Source organism: Rhagoletis pomonella, unplaced genomic scaffold, assembly GCF_013731165.1.
Source record: "Rhagoletis pomonella isolate Grant_MI unplaced genomic scaffold, Rhpom_1.0 Rhpom_scaffold_00002, whole genome shotgun sequence".
Lineage (NCBI taxonomy): Eukaryota > Metazoa > Arthropoda > Insecta > Diptera > Tephritidae > Rhagoletis > Rhagoletis pomonella.
In genome coordinates this window covers 75,690,999-75,706,744 of record NW_023458556.1, presented here as the reverse complement: position 1 = coordinate 75,706,744, position 15,746 = coordinate 75,690,999, and positions in this window count along the sequence as shown.

The window sequence follows — 15,746 nt, the reverse complement described above, 5'->3', positions numbered from 1 at the left end:
CTGAGAAGTATATTTAGCAACACGAAAGACAAAATTCCCAAGCATGAGAAATCTGATGTAGTATACAGTATTCCATGTAATGGCGACGGGTCCCACGTATGCAAACAAGTATATGTGGGGACAACCAAATCAAAACTTAAGACAAGGATTTCCGCTCACAAATCGAACGTAAAATTAAGGAACATTTTCTCGGACAACAAGACGGCCTTGTCATCCCACTGTAAAGACACGGGACATTACCCTGATTTTGATAATGTGAGTGTCTTAGAAGAGAAAAATTACCACAAACGCTTTATATTAGAAATGCTCCACATTGTGAACACCCCTAATGATAAAAGGATGAATTTCAAAACAGACACTGAAAACTGTGCACATGTCTACCGCAACATAATATTAAGGCACAACAAATAAGCCTAATATTGTCTATTATTCGTTCCGTGTCCGAACTTCGTCTATGATAACTTTGCAAAGCTGGATGATTTGCATACATATTTATGTCGTACTGTGTGCCGTCCAATGTAATGTTGTTTGTATGATTTTTATACCCGAGCGCACTTGTGCACAAGGGTATATTAATTTTGTTCACATAACGGTTGTTTGTAACAGCCAAAACGAATCGAGATAGATATAGACAAATGTATACATAAATGATCAGGATGAAAAAAGAAATCGATTAAGCCATGTCTGTCTGTCCGTCCGTCTGTCCGTCTGTCCGTCCGTCCGTGTACACGATAACTCGAGCAAAAATTGAGATATCTCAACGAAATTTGGTATGTAGGTTTCTGTTAATCCAAGGTAGGTTGGTATTGAAAATGGGCGAAATCGGACAATAACCACGCCCACTTCCCATATAACGGTAATTTCCAGAAATACGAAAACTGCGATATTTTAGTAACTACTGAAGATAATTCACTCAAAATTGATATTTACAATAATTTTTAGACGAAAAATAAGAATATTATAAATTTTTGGAAAATGGGCGTAGCCACGCCCACTTATGGTTACATGTGTATATCTTGGTAACCGCTGCACCAATTTCTTCCAAACTTGGCACAGTTGTTGGTCTTCGCACAACATACCAAATGGCCGAAAATTTTTAAAATCGCTTAATAACCACGCCCACCTCCCATATAACGGCAATTTAGAGAAATACATAATCATCGATAAATCAGTAAATATTGATGCTAATTTATTCAAAATTGATGCTTGCAACAATTCTTTACCAAGAAATACGTTTATGGTAAAATTTTGGAAAATGGGCGTGGCACCGCCCTCTTATGATCACATATAAGTATATCGGTAACCGTTCTACCAATTTGTACCAAACTCGGTGTGGTTATTGTGCTTGCCACATATAAGCAAAACGTTGAAAATTATTGAAATCGGACTAAAATAACGGCCGCTTCTCATATAACGGTAAATTTCAGAAATGCTTGAAACTTCAATATTTCGAAATTGAAGGACGCTAATTTACTCAAAATTGATACACCCCGGCTTGCCATCTAGCGGAAGGTTTCGGAAAGGTGAAAAAACATACATATATTTAATACTTGCGCCGGGTATTTACATAATGTTCGGCTCCGCCCGATCTTAGACTTTCTTACTTGTTTGTTTACAATTGCTGTTCTTTCATTTGTTTATATTTTTATGTCCATTTCGCATATATGTTATACTCCTATATTGGCAGTAAGAGCTAGTACCGTCCGAAAACACTACAGTACAGATATATCAATAAACACGTACGAAAGAAAAGGAACACATACGTTTATAAATAAACATGTACACGACACATTTACAAAAACGGCACTCAAGTACACAATACATGGACAAAAACAGTACTAGACTGTCTCGCTTTGATTTCGGAATGCTTACACATTGAGATGTTAGCTTACTATCAATATAGAAGTATTACATATATGCCATTTCGTCTCATTGTTTGGTTTGTTATATCTTTTGATTTTTGCACACATTAGTCTACCAGGCGCAGCCGAATGTGTAAGTTGGGCTTATATACAGTATGTTGATAGTCTTTTATGCAATTTTTGTAATTAAGATATTTATTGCAGTCCTGATGATGACTTCAGACTGAAGTCGAAATATAGACGATTTAAAAACAACAAAAACAGATTGTTTTATTTCAACCCGACCTTGAGCTCAAAAAAATATCAACAGAATTTTCAATTAACGGCTAAATATAAATAAACAATTACTAGTTGCGTTCTATAGAATGGAGCTTTGATAGTATACTGCACAAAAATTAGCTTCCGATAGCTACCGATGAGCTTTTTATGACCAATAATTAAGATAGATCTAAAAAAAAATTCGTTTCCATACATATTTTGTCATTTTTAAGTATTTCCTTTGCTTTAGAGTCATCAACTGGTTCCTGCTATAGAGTAGTAATTCGAAAATATTTATTTGATAAGATGCATCGACAAAATTCTATGAATTTTGAGAACAAAATAAAATTTCTTCAAAATGATATATTATCATCTGACACCTTCTCCGATGAACAAATAAGAGATATAAAGCACAAATTTTCACAACTAAAAGCAGTGTTGCCAGAACTTTTTGGACGAACCGGCTAAATTGGCAAATAAAACCGGCTAAAAACGGCTAAAATGTTTCAACTAAATTTCACATGTTTTATTTAAATTAGTCACGAGTAAAAAGACTATTTCTTGGAGAGAAGTTACAAATTCGAGCCGGAAAAAATTTTGCCAGCAAGAATTTGTAATTAGGAAAAACATATGATTGTGGCACATGGTTGGATTTTTTGTCGACGATAATTTGAATAAACAAGTTCGTTAAATTTAAAAATTTACAAACTGGAGCGATTTTAAAATGAAAAATGTAAGTTAATACTTGTTTACTTAATTAATTTAGTGATGATTTGAAAGATATTCGGCAAAAAAAAACTGTGTAGTAAACCCGACAAAGAAATTGAAACGTATGTTGAAGAAAGTCGGACTGACAAGATATATACACGTAGATCCTGTTTTTTGCCACTCTGAAATAATTTTAAAAATTCTATACAAATTTCTTTTGTTTGAAATGCAAATATAGACACTAGCTGGCAGAAAAACTTGCAAATTTGCGTTCGTACAGAAAATTACAAGTTTCTCTACATTAGAGGGAATTTGGGAGCATTTTTTCTTACTATCTGATATTTTGAGTGATAATTCTCGCCGGATTTTCGACGAACAAACCTATTGTCTTCCCTACAAGGCCTTCTCAGACTGACCGATTCTCAATTCACTCAAATAGAAACCAATACACATAAAAAACGCTATAATAATTTCCCTTCAATTTTAAGGCAGTAAAACAACGACCTTAAGTTAACATCAACCGAGGCCATATGTTGACAAGGGATGCAAAATCACAGTTACACAAAAGAACATTTTTCAGAAATCCCTTCAATTCTGATGTAAAATATGATGCCTAAAGACTGCAGATCTCCAGATGACCGGTCATATGACCGGCAGATGTCTCGTAGGATTCCCAGAGAGTTTTGCTTTACATAGAAATTTGTGCTCTTTTATTTTCATTTTGACTCACTTCAGTGTTGGTTCCTTTAATTCAAGTTGGCATTCGGTTTTTTGGAATTTAAATAAGTTCTCAGCAAAAAGGTTTGTTTAAAAAAATACATATGTGTACATAGTGCCTGAAAATATAAATTTTTCCCTTACCTTAAACTTTTGGGAGTGGGCAAAAATGATGTTTTGTAATTTAGGCAAAATTGAATGTGCACTATCTGGGAAGACAATATCTACATGTAATATTTATTCTGTTTGTGGCACTATATCCAAACACAAACGCATCTTAAGTGTCTTAACAGTGAAACAATTTCTTATTTTCTAAGTTTGCGAATAAAACATCACACTTAAAATTAAGACATTTATAGCAAACATTTTATGAAGAAAATCCCTTCTTCGTTTAAAATAAAAATAAGCGAAATCGGCCCAATTTCATTCAACCCTGCCTGACATGAAAATTTTCTCAACGATAAGGCTAGTAGCCATTTCTAACAGATTTTGGGTCGCTTAGTCAAAAATGGAAACATATATACATATTTGAAATTTAAGAAAACAAGGCAAATAGCAAAATCGGCTAAAAACGGCTAATTTTTTTCTGCAAAACGGCTAACAAATCGGCTGCCGGCTAAATCGAAATTTCTCCGGCTGTTTGCTATCGCAACCGGCTAAATCTAGCCGGAAAACGGCCAAAATGGCAACACAGACTAAAAGCACAGTTTATACAAAGGTGGATAAAAGACCGTGAAAAAGAAGAAGTTTTTTTTAAAAGTAACGTAACATGGCTACAAGGAACATTTTCAATTCCCAAGGTATGCAACAGCCGCGATCTGGTCGTGTTGAACAGGTTACTCCTAAGCTCTGATCCACTCATTAGTAGTTTCAGGCCAAAGCCAAAAAAAGCAACCAAACCCTTTTCAAAGGAAGAAATCGATATGCTGCTTCCAGCTGAACCAACTAAGGATGACACGAAGTCTGGAGAGTCTTCAGAAGAGGAAGAAGGGTCCGATGAAGAATCTTGGCACTCATCATCATCCTAAAATAGTTTTTTACACAAATTTTGTTTTAGAATTCAATTACACATTTATTATCCATTGCATTACAAGATAAAATTGGTTATTTCCATCATTTTCTTTGTAACTTATATCTCAAGGAAGTCCATACGCATTTTAACAATAAAAACAAATTTTTGAGCAACATTATAAAAAAAAATAATTTGTCTGTTATTCCCTTAGTTAATGTTGTTTAGAAATGAAGCCTTTCAAAACCATTTCAATTGATACCCATATTGTAGTAATTCAGTTAACTTAACTATCAGGCATGTTCTGCAAATCGTTTTCGGCCAAAATTTTCGATTTTTCCGTTTTTAAATCGTATGACACGTTCTGTAAATCGTTCCGTTTTTGCTTTTTCGAACATCACCAAATCGTTTTGTCACCCTGTTCTGAAAATCGGAATCGTTGGAATTTTACCGTTTTATAACACTATGCGACAGTCAAAATCGGCATGGGATGAAACCAACGGGAAATGTTATATCGGTCAAAAACAAGTTATACGTGGCCCGGCGTTTCGCTGGGTCACGTCTAGGAATCGAGATATATCGATTTGAAGTTAGTAACTATCATATAGGGGAAATATTCTTGTCAAAATGAGATACCTTCACTTAATTGTGAATAAAAGCGAAACGCGTCCATCGATTTTCATGATCTATGTCTCATTTTGCTTAAAGGTTATGTGACTTTGCGTGAAAGTAATACGACTTGCCTTTTTTTCCGTTTTGGATTTTTTATGAATTTAAAAAATAAAAAAATTTAATATTTTAGGCAAAAAATATTTTTTTTCTTCATACATTTATTTTTACCGGCAAAACTGTTGATTATATAACGTTATATGAACAGATTAAAGGAATTGTAATTTTTAATTTTTTTAAATTTGTTGGAGCAAAATCGGACTAGTGGTTCTCGAGTTATGTAAAAAAAAAAACCACCAAAGGTGACAATTTCCCCTATAAGATAGTTACTAACTTCAAATCGATATATCTCGATTCCTAGACGTGACCCAGCGAAACGCCGGGACACGTATAACTTCTTTTTTACCGATATAACTTTCCCCTGTAGTTTGAACCCTTCCCGATCACTGACCCCTACCATTTGTCTCACAGTGTAATCGGCAGCGCGGACGCTAGCGGTTTAAAATTTTATTGCGTTTTATGGGAATAATACGTTTAACAATGTAAGTATGAAATTGTAAAAATTGAAGTTATTTGTAAATAAATAATACTTTTAATCCTATTTTAGGGGAAAACATAAGAATTCGAAGCAAGAGTTGATTTTTGTCCAATTCATGGAAGAAAATCCAGACCTGGGAAAAAATTTTGTTAAGGGCGATCGAGTAATTGCTGAAGAAAAATGGAAAGAGTTAACCACGTTACTCAATGCTGAAGGTCCACCCCAGAAGGATGTTAATGGATGGAAGAAAGTTAGTTACACTTTATAAATTTTCGTAGTTCATACTCTTTTAACAGTTTCAATTTTGTACAGATATGGTCTGACTGCAAAGGTTGCATTAAAAAAAAGGTGGCCCATAATAACATGGAAACAAGAGCAACAGGAGGAGGCCCCTTTAATCAATATATCTTGTGTCAAAATGAGGAATCCGTTGCCAGAATTTGCGGCAGTAGTGGGAATAGCGCAAGCCAGAACTTTCGGCACAGAAAGTGAAACAAACAACCTAAGCGTCAGTGATTCCGATGAAGACGAACATCCACAGACAAGTAGGGAAGCCATCAGTACAAGACCAGCTAAAAGAAACAGGGATTCAGACACGCAGGACTGCCTTCAGTCGTGTATGAAAACTCAAGCAAAAGAAATGAAAACCATTTCAGCGACATTAGGCGAAATGTGTGAAAATCAAAACAAAATTGCAAAAACCGACGAAGAAAAGAAAAATTATATTGAACGGATTTGTAACTTGGTTGAGACACAAAATCAGCTTCTAGAGGAACAAAATCATTTAATGAGACTGGACTTGGAGGAAAAAAAGAGACACCACATTCAGATGGAGGAATTGACACAAGAAAAAGTAAAAATAAAATTGAAGATGTTTGAGCTAGAAGCATCAATGCGATGAATGTACACATAAATACATATGTACATACATACATGAATAAAATTTATTTTACATTATATGAATTCTACGAGTAAATAAAGTTTAAATATTACAGTATTAAATTATTAGCGACAGAGTCTCTTAAATTTCGACCAGCATTATTTAAATTTGTATTTTCTTCAAGCTCAGCCATTTCCTCGTCGATTTCTGCAGGTTCTGCTGTGGTTTCTGGGTCCTCAATATCTTCCTTTTGATAATGCCTACAAATGTTATGTAGCGCGCAACAAACATTTATTATCTGCACTACTTTTTGTGGAGCATAAGGTAATGTAGATTTTAAACACCTGAACCGGCTCTTCAGAACTCCTATAACTCGCTCTATAATGTTACGTGCCTTAGAATGTTGACGGTTAAACCTGGTGATCCTGGGTTGGGATTTCTATATGGGGTCAACAAAAACGGTTCTATACCAAATCCGGAATCACGCAGTAACCAAGATCCACGGTTACCAGCTTCGTACTTTGAGAGGTAATGTTGCTTTGCACTGCTCATATTGAAAACAAACGCATCATGACTTGAGCCAGGCTTGCTTGCATCCACTGCTCGTATAATCATATCGTAATCACAAATCTGTAAATATGAAAAGGGGTTATTTAAACGTTCGCAAATGCTATATCATTTCATACTTACAATCATTGTATTTATGCTGAAGAAACCTTTTCTGTTAAAAAAAGATGTTCATTCTGCAAGGGTTTTACTAAAGCTATATGAGTCCCGTCAATACACCCAATTAGTCCTGGAATTCCAAACTTTTGCACAAAATGTAATTTTGATTTTCTTGAATCCTCCTCGGACATATCCAACTTAATCCACTTAGGGCAAAGCACAGTTTCTAAAGCATTAATAACTTCTGACAATATTTTTTAAAGTGTGCTTATCCCCAAAGCAATCTCAGTATCTTTGCCGATAGAACGTTGATACGATCCTTCCGCAAAGAACCTAAGGCTTGCTGCTAACTTGAGTGGTAATGGTATGGATGTTTCTTTGACTAAAGGCGTTATTTCGTTTAGTATTTCTAAGAAAGCACTCTTGCTTAAACGATAGCTCGCAACAAACCTAAAACCAAATAAAATTGTTGTCTGTAAAATACAAAACTGATTGTTCAAAACTAACATTGAACCCGGGACACTAAGAGGGTTAGATTCATATCTTAAACGCCGTCTGTTGATTCTGTTTTGATAATGTCGCTCCCTTTCATTCAAAATATAAGCAGCCATAAAAAACATTTTAATTTTTATTCAAAATTGCCTTGAAAATTAAATTTTTATATAGTTTGTACCAACGGCCTCTTTTGTCATAAGGTTTGTTTAATTGACAAAATGAAATCAGCTGTTTCGAACTTAGTTCGAATTCTAATGAAATCGAACGAATTGTAGAACACCCAAAACAAAATCGCACGAATTGTCATTTCGGTTCCGATTTCAAATCGTACGATTTTCAGAACATGCCTGTATATTTAAGTTTTTACCAGGTGGCAACTCTTTGCATGTACTAACCTATATATAAACATCGCCGAGACGAACACGGATGTAGGTATGCGTGTTTCTACAATCGGACCACGGCAACATAGAGTCTATCGGTGTCAAACTTTAACCAACTTTATTTTCGTTGCTTTGGAGGAATAATTGTACGTCCTCCACCTATATTTACTTGATTTTAAACATTTGCAATTTTAGACATCGTAACACGTCTTTTCTAAACATTTGAAATAAAATTTTCATAAAAATAATTTTGGCCGCCGAAATCGGCCAAATACCCCAATGTGCGTCGTTCCAAAGGAGGTCTTGTAGCAAATGCGCCTCGAGGGTGTGTTCGTTCCTTTTAAGCAGAAATGTTTTCACCCAACACGTCCGATCTTTTTTTTTGCGATTTTCGCTTCGCGAATATATATCTCACGCAATAGCTGTATTGCTGCTATTTGCTTTGCAGCGACGGACATTTTTATAAATTATTGCAATTTTCTCAAATAAAACAAAATCACTACACGAAATTGACACGAAACGACAATAGCGGCGGTTGCTGAAAAGTGTATTGTCTTTGTAATTGTCTGGACGCCTACGTTACACAAACAATTTTTCTCTTATTTGACAACTAATACATACTCTCAATTGTCTTTTCTCGAATTGTCTTATGCAAACGCAGCGTTAGGGCTGACGTTGGAACACAATTGTACGCATTGCTGATATCAACCACTGCCGAAACTACCTTCAGACCCCTGTAGGATCTCGGAATAGACTTAGAGCACACCACAAACTAGACTGCAAGTGGTTGTAAGTAGTCCAAAGTTTAGTCCAACAGCATGTAAAATTCTATTTACATTTAACATTGAATGTCCCAGGCTCGGACCAATTCTCCACTTCTGCATTACATTGTAACCCATTTTGGGGGAAAAAAAATAAAACTTGCGCCAGCTGCGATTCGAAACGGGGTTTCTCAGATTTTCTAAGCGGATACTCTCTCTGCATGCCAACGTCGCACATGAAAATTTGTTGACTAAGTGCCTACATATCAGCAAGTCGTTAATTGTACCCGTTGTCCGCTACTGCATGACATTGGGCGCGTTTCTAAGATGCAACTGTTTACCCCAACTGTAGCGGAAATGCTGTCAACTGTTGGGTCCAACAGTTACGTCTTAGAAACGGTATGATACATGAACTGCCAAACAAACAGCTGATATTTGTAAACAAGCAAAATTAAATAAAAGAGCACCAAAATAAAAAGTTTTACTAAGCAAAAATATGAACATATGAACACTAAGGCTTTCTGCACATTGGTCGTCCAATCATAGTTGCTTCATCGTCACAATAATGATGCAACGATTACATAACGACTACACTTTCGCACACTCGGTCGTGATATTTCAATTCATTTGGCGTCTAAAAATTCACTTGGAGCAGGTATTTTCTGTTTATCTGGTTGATATTTTCGCGATATATTTATAAAAACCTGCAATTTTTAAAATATAGACTGTGCTGCAACAATTCTAGACATCATTTTTCAATAATATCTCTTCTTTTCTTTTCCTGAAATGTGTTTTGTGCATGCACACAGTGACTTTTTACAATTTCGTCATATTTTATAGTTAAAACGTTCACATTTATTGAATTTTAATGCAATTATCCACTTTTTAATCATTTCCACAGATTTTATGCAAAAAATACTAATTTTTATGCAATTTTAATGCAAATAATAACTTTTTCACTAAGTTTTCCCCATAAAATGTAAGCAAACAATGCGTGCACAACGATTAGCAAACGACAGTGCCGTACTTATCAGTTTCTGCATCTTCTACGATTTGCTGATAACTAGCAGATAACGACAAGTGTGCAGATCTCCTTTGAAATGCATGTGCTCTGTTAAAAATTTCAGGGCGAGACGATAATGCAACTATGATTGGACGACAAGTGTGCAGATAGCCTAAAGCATCCCAACTTAAGATACTATTCCATACGAACACAGGCACATATGTACTTACATATGCTTATAAGTCCACGAATTTTCCATTTATTTTAAATATTCACGTGTATTTTATTTTATTTATAGCCAGTTTCATATATTTTTTTTTTAATTTATTGTGAAAACTGACGGAATTCATTTTTCAGTTAAATTGTGGAAAAAATGGCGTCGAATCAACAACCGTTCAGCTGAGCGGAACTACTCAACTGTGCGTTTCTAAATCAAGCGCTCAACAGTTTAACAACAGCTACGTCTTAGAAACGCGCCCATTGTTTTTTTAGTTTTAGATCAAAACTCATACCTTATGCATTACATTCGGACCACTTTTAGTACAATTCACCTCTTTTACATTACATTGCTTTATATTTTTGGACTATCTTTGGTCTAGATACAAAGCTACTATACCTACGACCATGATACAATAATTTTTAGAAGGTAGTTTCACTTCAAAATTTTTGACATAAACCGTGTCTGTGACAAACACGCAATGTGGCCACTGCTACGATATAGAACTTGGGGATTATCGCTTGTTATTTTAGATATTTTTTAACAGAACATGTAAAGATTTATATGTTTCATAACTGATCACTTAATTTTTAATATAAATACACGTATTTTGTTCATACATTTTTGCCACAGCTAATCACATGAATAAAAATCATAAAAATGAAAATATAACAGCAATATTTCTTGTTTATAATGGATTAGATCCATCGCACACCACGGACTTTATCGGACGCCAATTTAGATGTGCTCGCTAGTCTTTCCATTGCACCACAACTTATTGGTCAGAGCGATTAAGCTGGTGTAATGTGCGCACCTCCATACATACATCTTCATGTACATATTTCAAGCGAGCCCTATCATTTAAATAGGCGGCCGATAAAGTCTGTGGTGTGCGGTGGCTCTTATAGCTGTGTCCTTACATCTATTCCGTGTGTTGCAATATCCACGAAAGCAGCAGTTAATTTTTTATGAAGAAAATTATTACAAAATATTCGAAAATTTCTCTACTTATATGTTTGGCTTTTCCTTGTTTTATTTTTCCAACGTCAAAAGCTGGATTTTTTTTTTGAAAAAGTTGGTACAACAAAAAATACGAAACACGTTTTCTGTCAGATAGCTAACATGGCGGATAAGAAGAAGTGAAACTACCTTCTAAAAATTATTGTATCATGCCTACGACTATATTTTTCGAGCAATTGGACCAATCTTTCCTGCAGGGACCTTTATCTTTATAGTATATGTTATGTAATATTTTATTGATTAACATAGATGCCGACCTACCTTGCGATAGGCAAAGCATCTATTCGTAAGTTCATTGTCTAGAAAGGGGTTGATTCTTGCTTTGATCATTAGGTTGACAGTTTTCAGGAGAACAGGTATCAACGAAGTCGGTCTGTAGTTCCTAAAATCATTTGGGTCCCTGCCACACTTGGGAATAGAAATCACTTTAATAAAGTGCCACTGATCATATCATAAGTTATCATGTCGGGACCACCTGCAGACCTTTTAATTTTATTTTTGAGGATGAGATTAAGCTCTTCCTGCTTAAAGTTTGAACATGATATGTTTCCTTGAGGGGTTTTGTGTTCGTAAAACCTTTCCTGTATGTTGGTAATTTGGTTGTTCATATGCTGAAGGAAAGGGCCATTCCACTCTTCCGACCACTCCCCATTTTTAGACTTTTTCGGATTACCTTTAAGGGCCGGTTGTTCAATGTCCGGTTATCACTACTTGCCGGTTAAACATCATTATCGACGTTTTTGACACCATGCTTATAACATGTGATCGATAAAGCAGTCGTTGTATTTAACCGGAGCTTCTACCTCTGATTTGTGCAAATCAGACATTGAACAACCGGCCCTTAGGTTGTTAATGAAGTTCCATGCATCTTTAGTATTTGGTTTATTATTAAGCATCTGTACACTGTTCAAGAAACTTTTTCTCTTGGCCTTTTTCACCTTACTTTTCCTAGTTTCCTTGAGAGTGAGAGCTTTTTCAAAGTTCTCCGGTTTGGAAAAGTGGTTCCATTTTTTAGTAGCTGCAAGGTATAATCTTTAGTGTCTATCCAAGTTTTTATGCCACCAAGATTTTGGAGAATGGTTCTGGAGTGTCATCGTAGCGCTATTTATTTCTTTGGAAAAAACTTCTTTAATGTTTGTTACTGAAGGTTTTAGCTTGACCTCCTTTAAAGAGGTCATCAGCTTATTTTTATATAGGAATTTTTTACTTTTTGGTTCAGTGCAATCAATGCTGCAATGCAATGGCATGTTATTACTTCTCATTCAATTTGTGCTGACATATTTGTATATTTAAGGTCCAGAACCGAACCCCTATTAATATTATTTATGTTTTGTCTAAAGTTGACAGTCCCATTATTCAAACATCTGAAGGTTGATGTTTCTGTAAACATTTTTTGCCATTTTCCTTTTGGAGAGGAGAGTAAAAATTATCACCCAATCTACTGAGCGCGCATTGAAATCCCCCATTATTACTACATTTTTTATATGGTTCCAATGCATTAAAGAAAGGAGTGATAAGCAGAGAGTCCAGAATTGGCGTTTTTTATATTTGCGCGTAAAAATTTAGGAAATCGCCATAGGCGATTTTTGGCGGTTTTTTCACTTCAATTAATTTTTTTCCAATTATAAAAATATACAAAACTTAGTTTTCCACGGTAATTTTACAGAAGAGGCTAATGAACTGCGTGATAAACTTGACTTAAGAAGCATATTAAAAGACTGTAAAAAAGTTTTAATCACCCTATTCGAAGAACTTTTGAAACGATTACCTAGGACCGGTTGTTCAATGTCTGATTAGCACTAATCGGAGGTAGAATCACTGGTTAAATACAACGACTGCTTTATCGATCACATGTTATATGCATGACGTCCAAATCGTCGATAATGATGTACTGGTGATAACCAGACATTGAACAACCGGCCCCTACCCCACAAACATATTCTGACCGATCAGAATATATGATTCCGAAAGGAATCCTAGATGGGTAAGAATTATGAGTTTCAAATATAAAAATTTGGGACTCTTATATGAGTCTTTTAGGAGTCATACATGATCCAAATTATGAGCCAGCACCTTGTGCCAATAGAAAAACAATAAAGATTCGAAATTTATATCTAAACTTGTTTATACAGAAATCAAGGCGAATTTATACAAGGTGGTGTTGTCCAATCAGCTGATTTCTTCTTCTTTCCTTCGCCTTACATGTATTTTGTTTTTGCTTTTACTGATTTGACAGCATGCCCCTGAATAGCAACAACAAAATACATGTAAACTTTGAGGCGAATTGAGATTTGACATTTTGCTCCTGATACAAAATACATGTGGTTGTTGTTTGTTGTATTCTTGCTACCACCTTGTATAAATTCGCCTTGCCTGCTATCACCTTATATTAATTCGCCTTGACAGAAATTGAAAATTATTAGAAAACAAAAAATAAACAGCTGCAGCCAAGGCGAATACATATAAGGTAGTATCGATTCAACAAATACAACAATTCATTGTATTTTGTTTTGCTTTTATCGGGCCATTGTCAAATTTCAGCTATTCTTCCCCGAATGAAAAAGGGCGACAGAAAATACAAACACTCTCATGTTTTCACTCACTCACTAGCGCAGGCTTTCCCAAAGTGGGTGCCTGGGGTGCCGCTAGTGGCTAGAGTATACTAGGGGTGCGGGCAAATTCTTTACACTTTCCATACAAAGCGCAAGCGGTTTGATCAAACTTCAACATGGTGGCCAGAAAATCTAAAAAATTTTATTTTTATTAAAATTATTTTCAGCGGCTCGTCAAACCCCATAAACAACACAAATGGCTTGCAGCAAAGGGATATTTCGCTTGATTTGTCAAGTCGTTTATGTGGTGTATTTCGCTCTTAAGTGTAGTTTCCCAGTACGTTTTGTCAACGAAAAATTGAATCAGAAAATTTTCAGGAAAATAGCCAAAAACGTACCCTTTTCACAACCATTTTCGGTACTTTTGTAGACATAGTCCGCGTTTCATCCACTTTTCTTTCCGTTTTCAGATTAATTTTCAGAGTTTTTGCTGGCTGGGCTATTCTCATAACAAGCGCAACAGCTTCGCGCAGTTGAGAACAAACTTATAAAAAGTTTGAAAACTTGGGAATTTTTCAGTTTGCCACTTGACGAAAGTACTGACGTAGTGGGACAACGTTCTTCTCGTTCGTAATACAAATCGAAGAAGAACTTTTGATGAGCGAAGTGCTTGAGACTTACACCACTAGCGACGAAATTTTTAAAACTATCGACAACTTTGTACAGAAAAATGGTTTGAAATTGCGCAAGTGTGCGGATATTTGCAGTGGTTGGAAAAACGAAAGGAGCGATGTCTAGGATGAAGCAAGAGACGAGACAGATGCCGTTAGCCGTTTTTAGCCGTTTTTAGCCGATTTTACTATTTGCCTAATTTTCAGGTGCAAAAAGTAAACAAGTTGTTCGAAAGCAATAATGCAGACCCAATGAAGATTTTTAATGTACTCAATGTTTTACTTTCGCATCTATGCTCCCTAGTGGTTATTAGCGCGGACACATTTGATCCTATATGCTCCCCGTTGGAACCATACCTTGCTCCATTTCCTCAGTTTTATCAAAGTTTTGAAGAGTATTTAAAAACAAAAGTAAGCACAAACGCTTTTGACCACGAAGCCGAGAAAATAATTCGAGAAAATGGTCGCTATTTTATTATCACTTTAATAAAGGAATTACGCCAACGCCTCCCTACAAATATTGCCACACTAAAAAAAATTGACTTTTTTCGGTTGGAAATGCATTAAGAGTAATTGAACCAAAAGTATTTGTTCAACTACAGCAACAAAAACACAAATATAATGCCGACGAACATCCATAGAGATGCAATGGCAACGGTTAACGTTACATACCTGGAGTAATTTAGACTCAACTGTAAAATTTTGGGCCGAAGTTTATCAATTTCGAAATGCCCTAGGAGAAAACCCTTTTGCTGACCTTTGCAACCTAGTTTTTAGTTTTCTTGTTTTGCCTATAAGTAATGCAGAAGTAGAGCGAATATTTAGTTCAATGAATATAATAAAAACTAAGCAAAGAAATCCAATGTGCGTTAAAACGTTAAACGCTATTTTATATATAAGATAGGGTTTAAAACGTGAAGAAAAATGCTGCCATAATTTTACTGTAGATGACGATCTCTTAAAATTAATGAATTCAGGTGATATATACAATAGTGATTCATTTGATGATGAGGAATATACACTCGATATAAATTAATGGTGTTAACTAGTCTTTCGTTTCTTGCGATTTATTTAAATAAAGCATGTGAATTTTCACTAAAACATTTTAGCCGTTTTTTGCCAGAGGCTATGTGAAATTTCACTAAAACATTTTAGCCGTTATTAGCCGCTTTTTTTTGCCAATCTAGCCGGTCGGCCCAAAAAGTTCTGGCAAGTTCAGCGTTGCCATTTTAGCCGTTTTCCGGCTAGATTTAGCCGGTTTTGATAGCAACTAGCCGGAGAAAGTTCGATCTAGCCGGCAGCCGATTTGTTAGCCGGTTTGTAAAAAAAAGTTAGCCGTT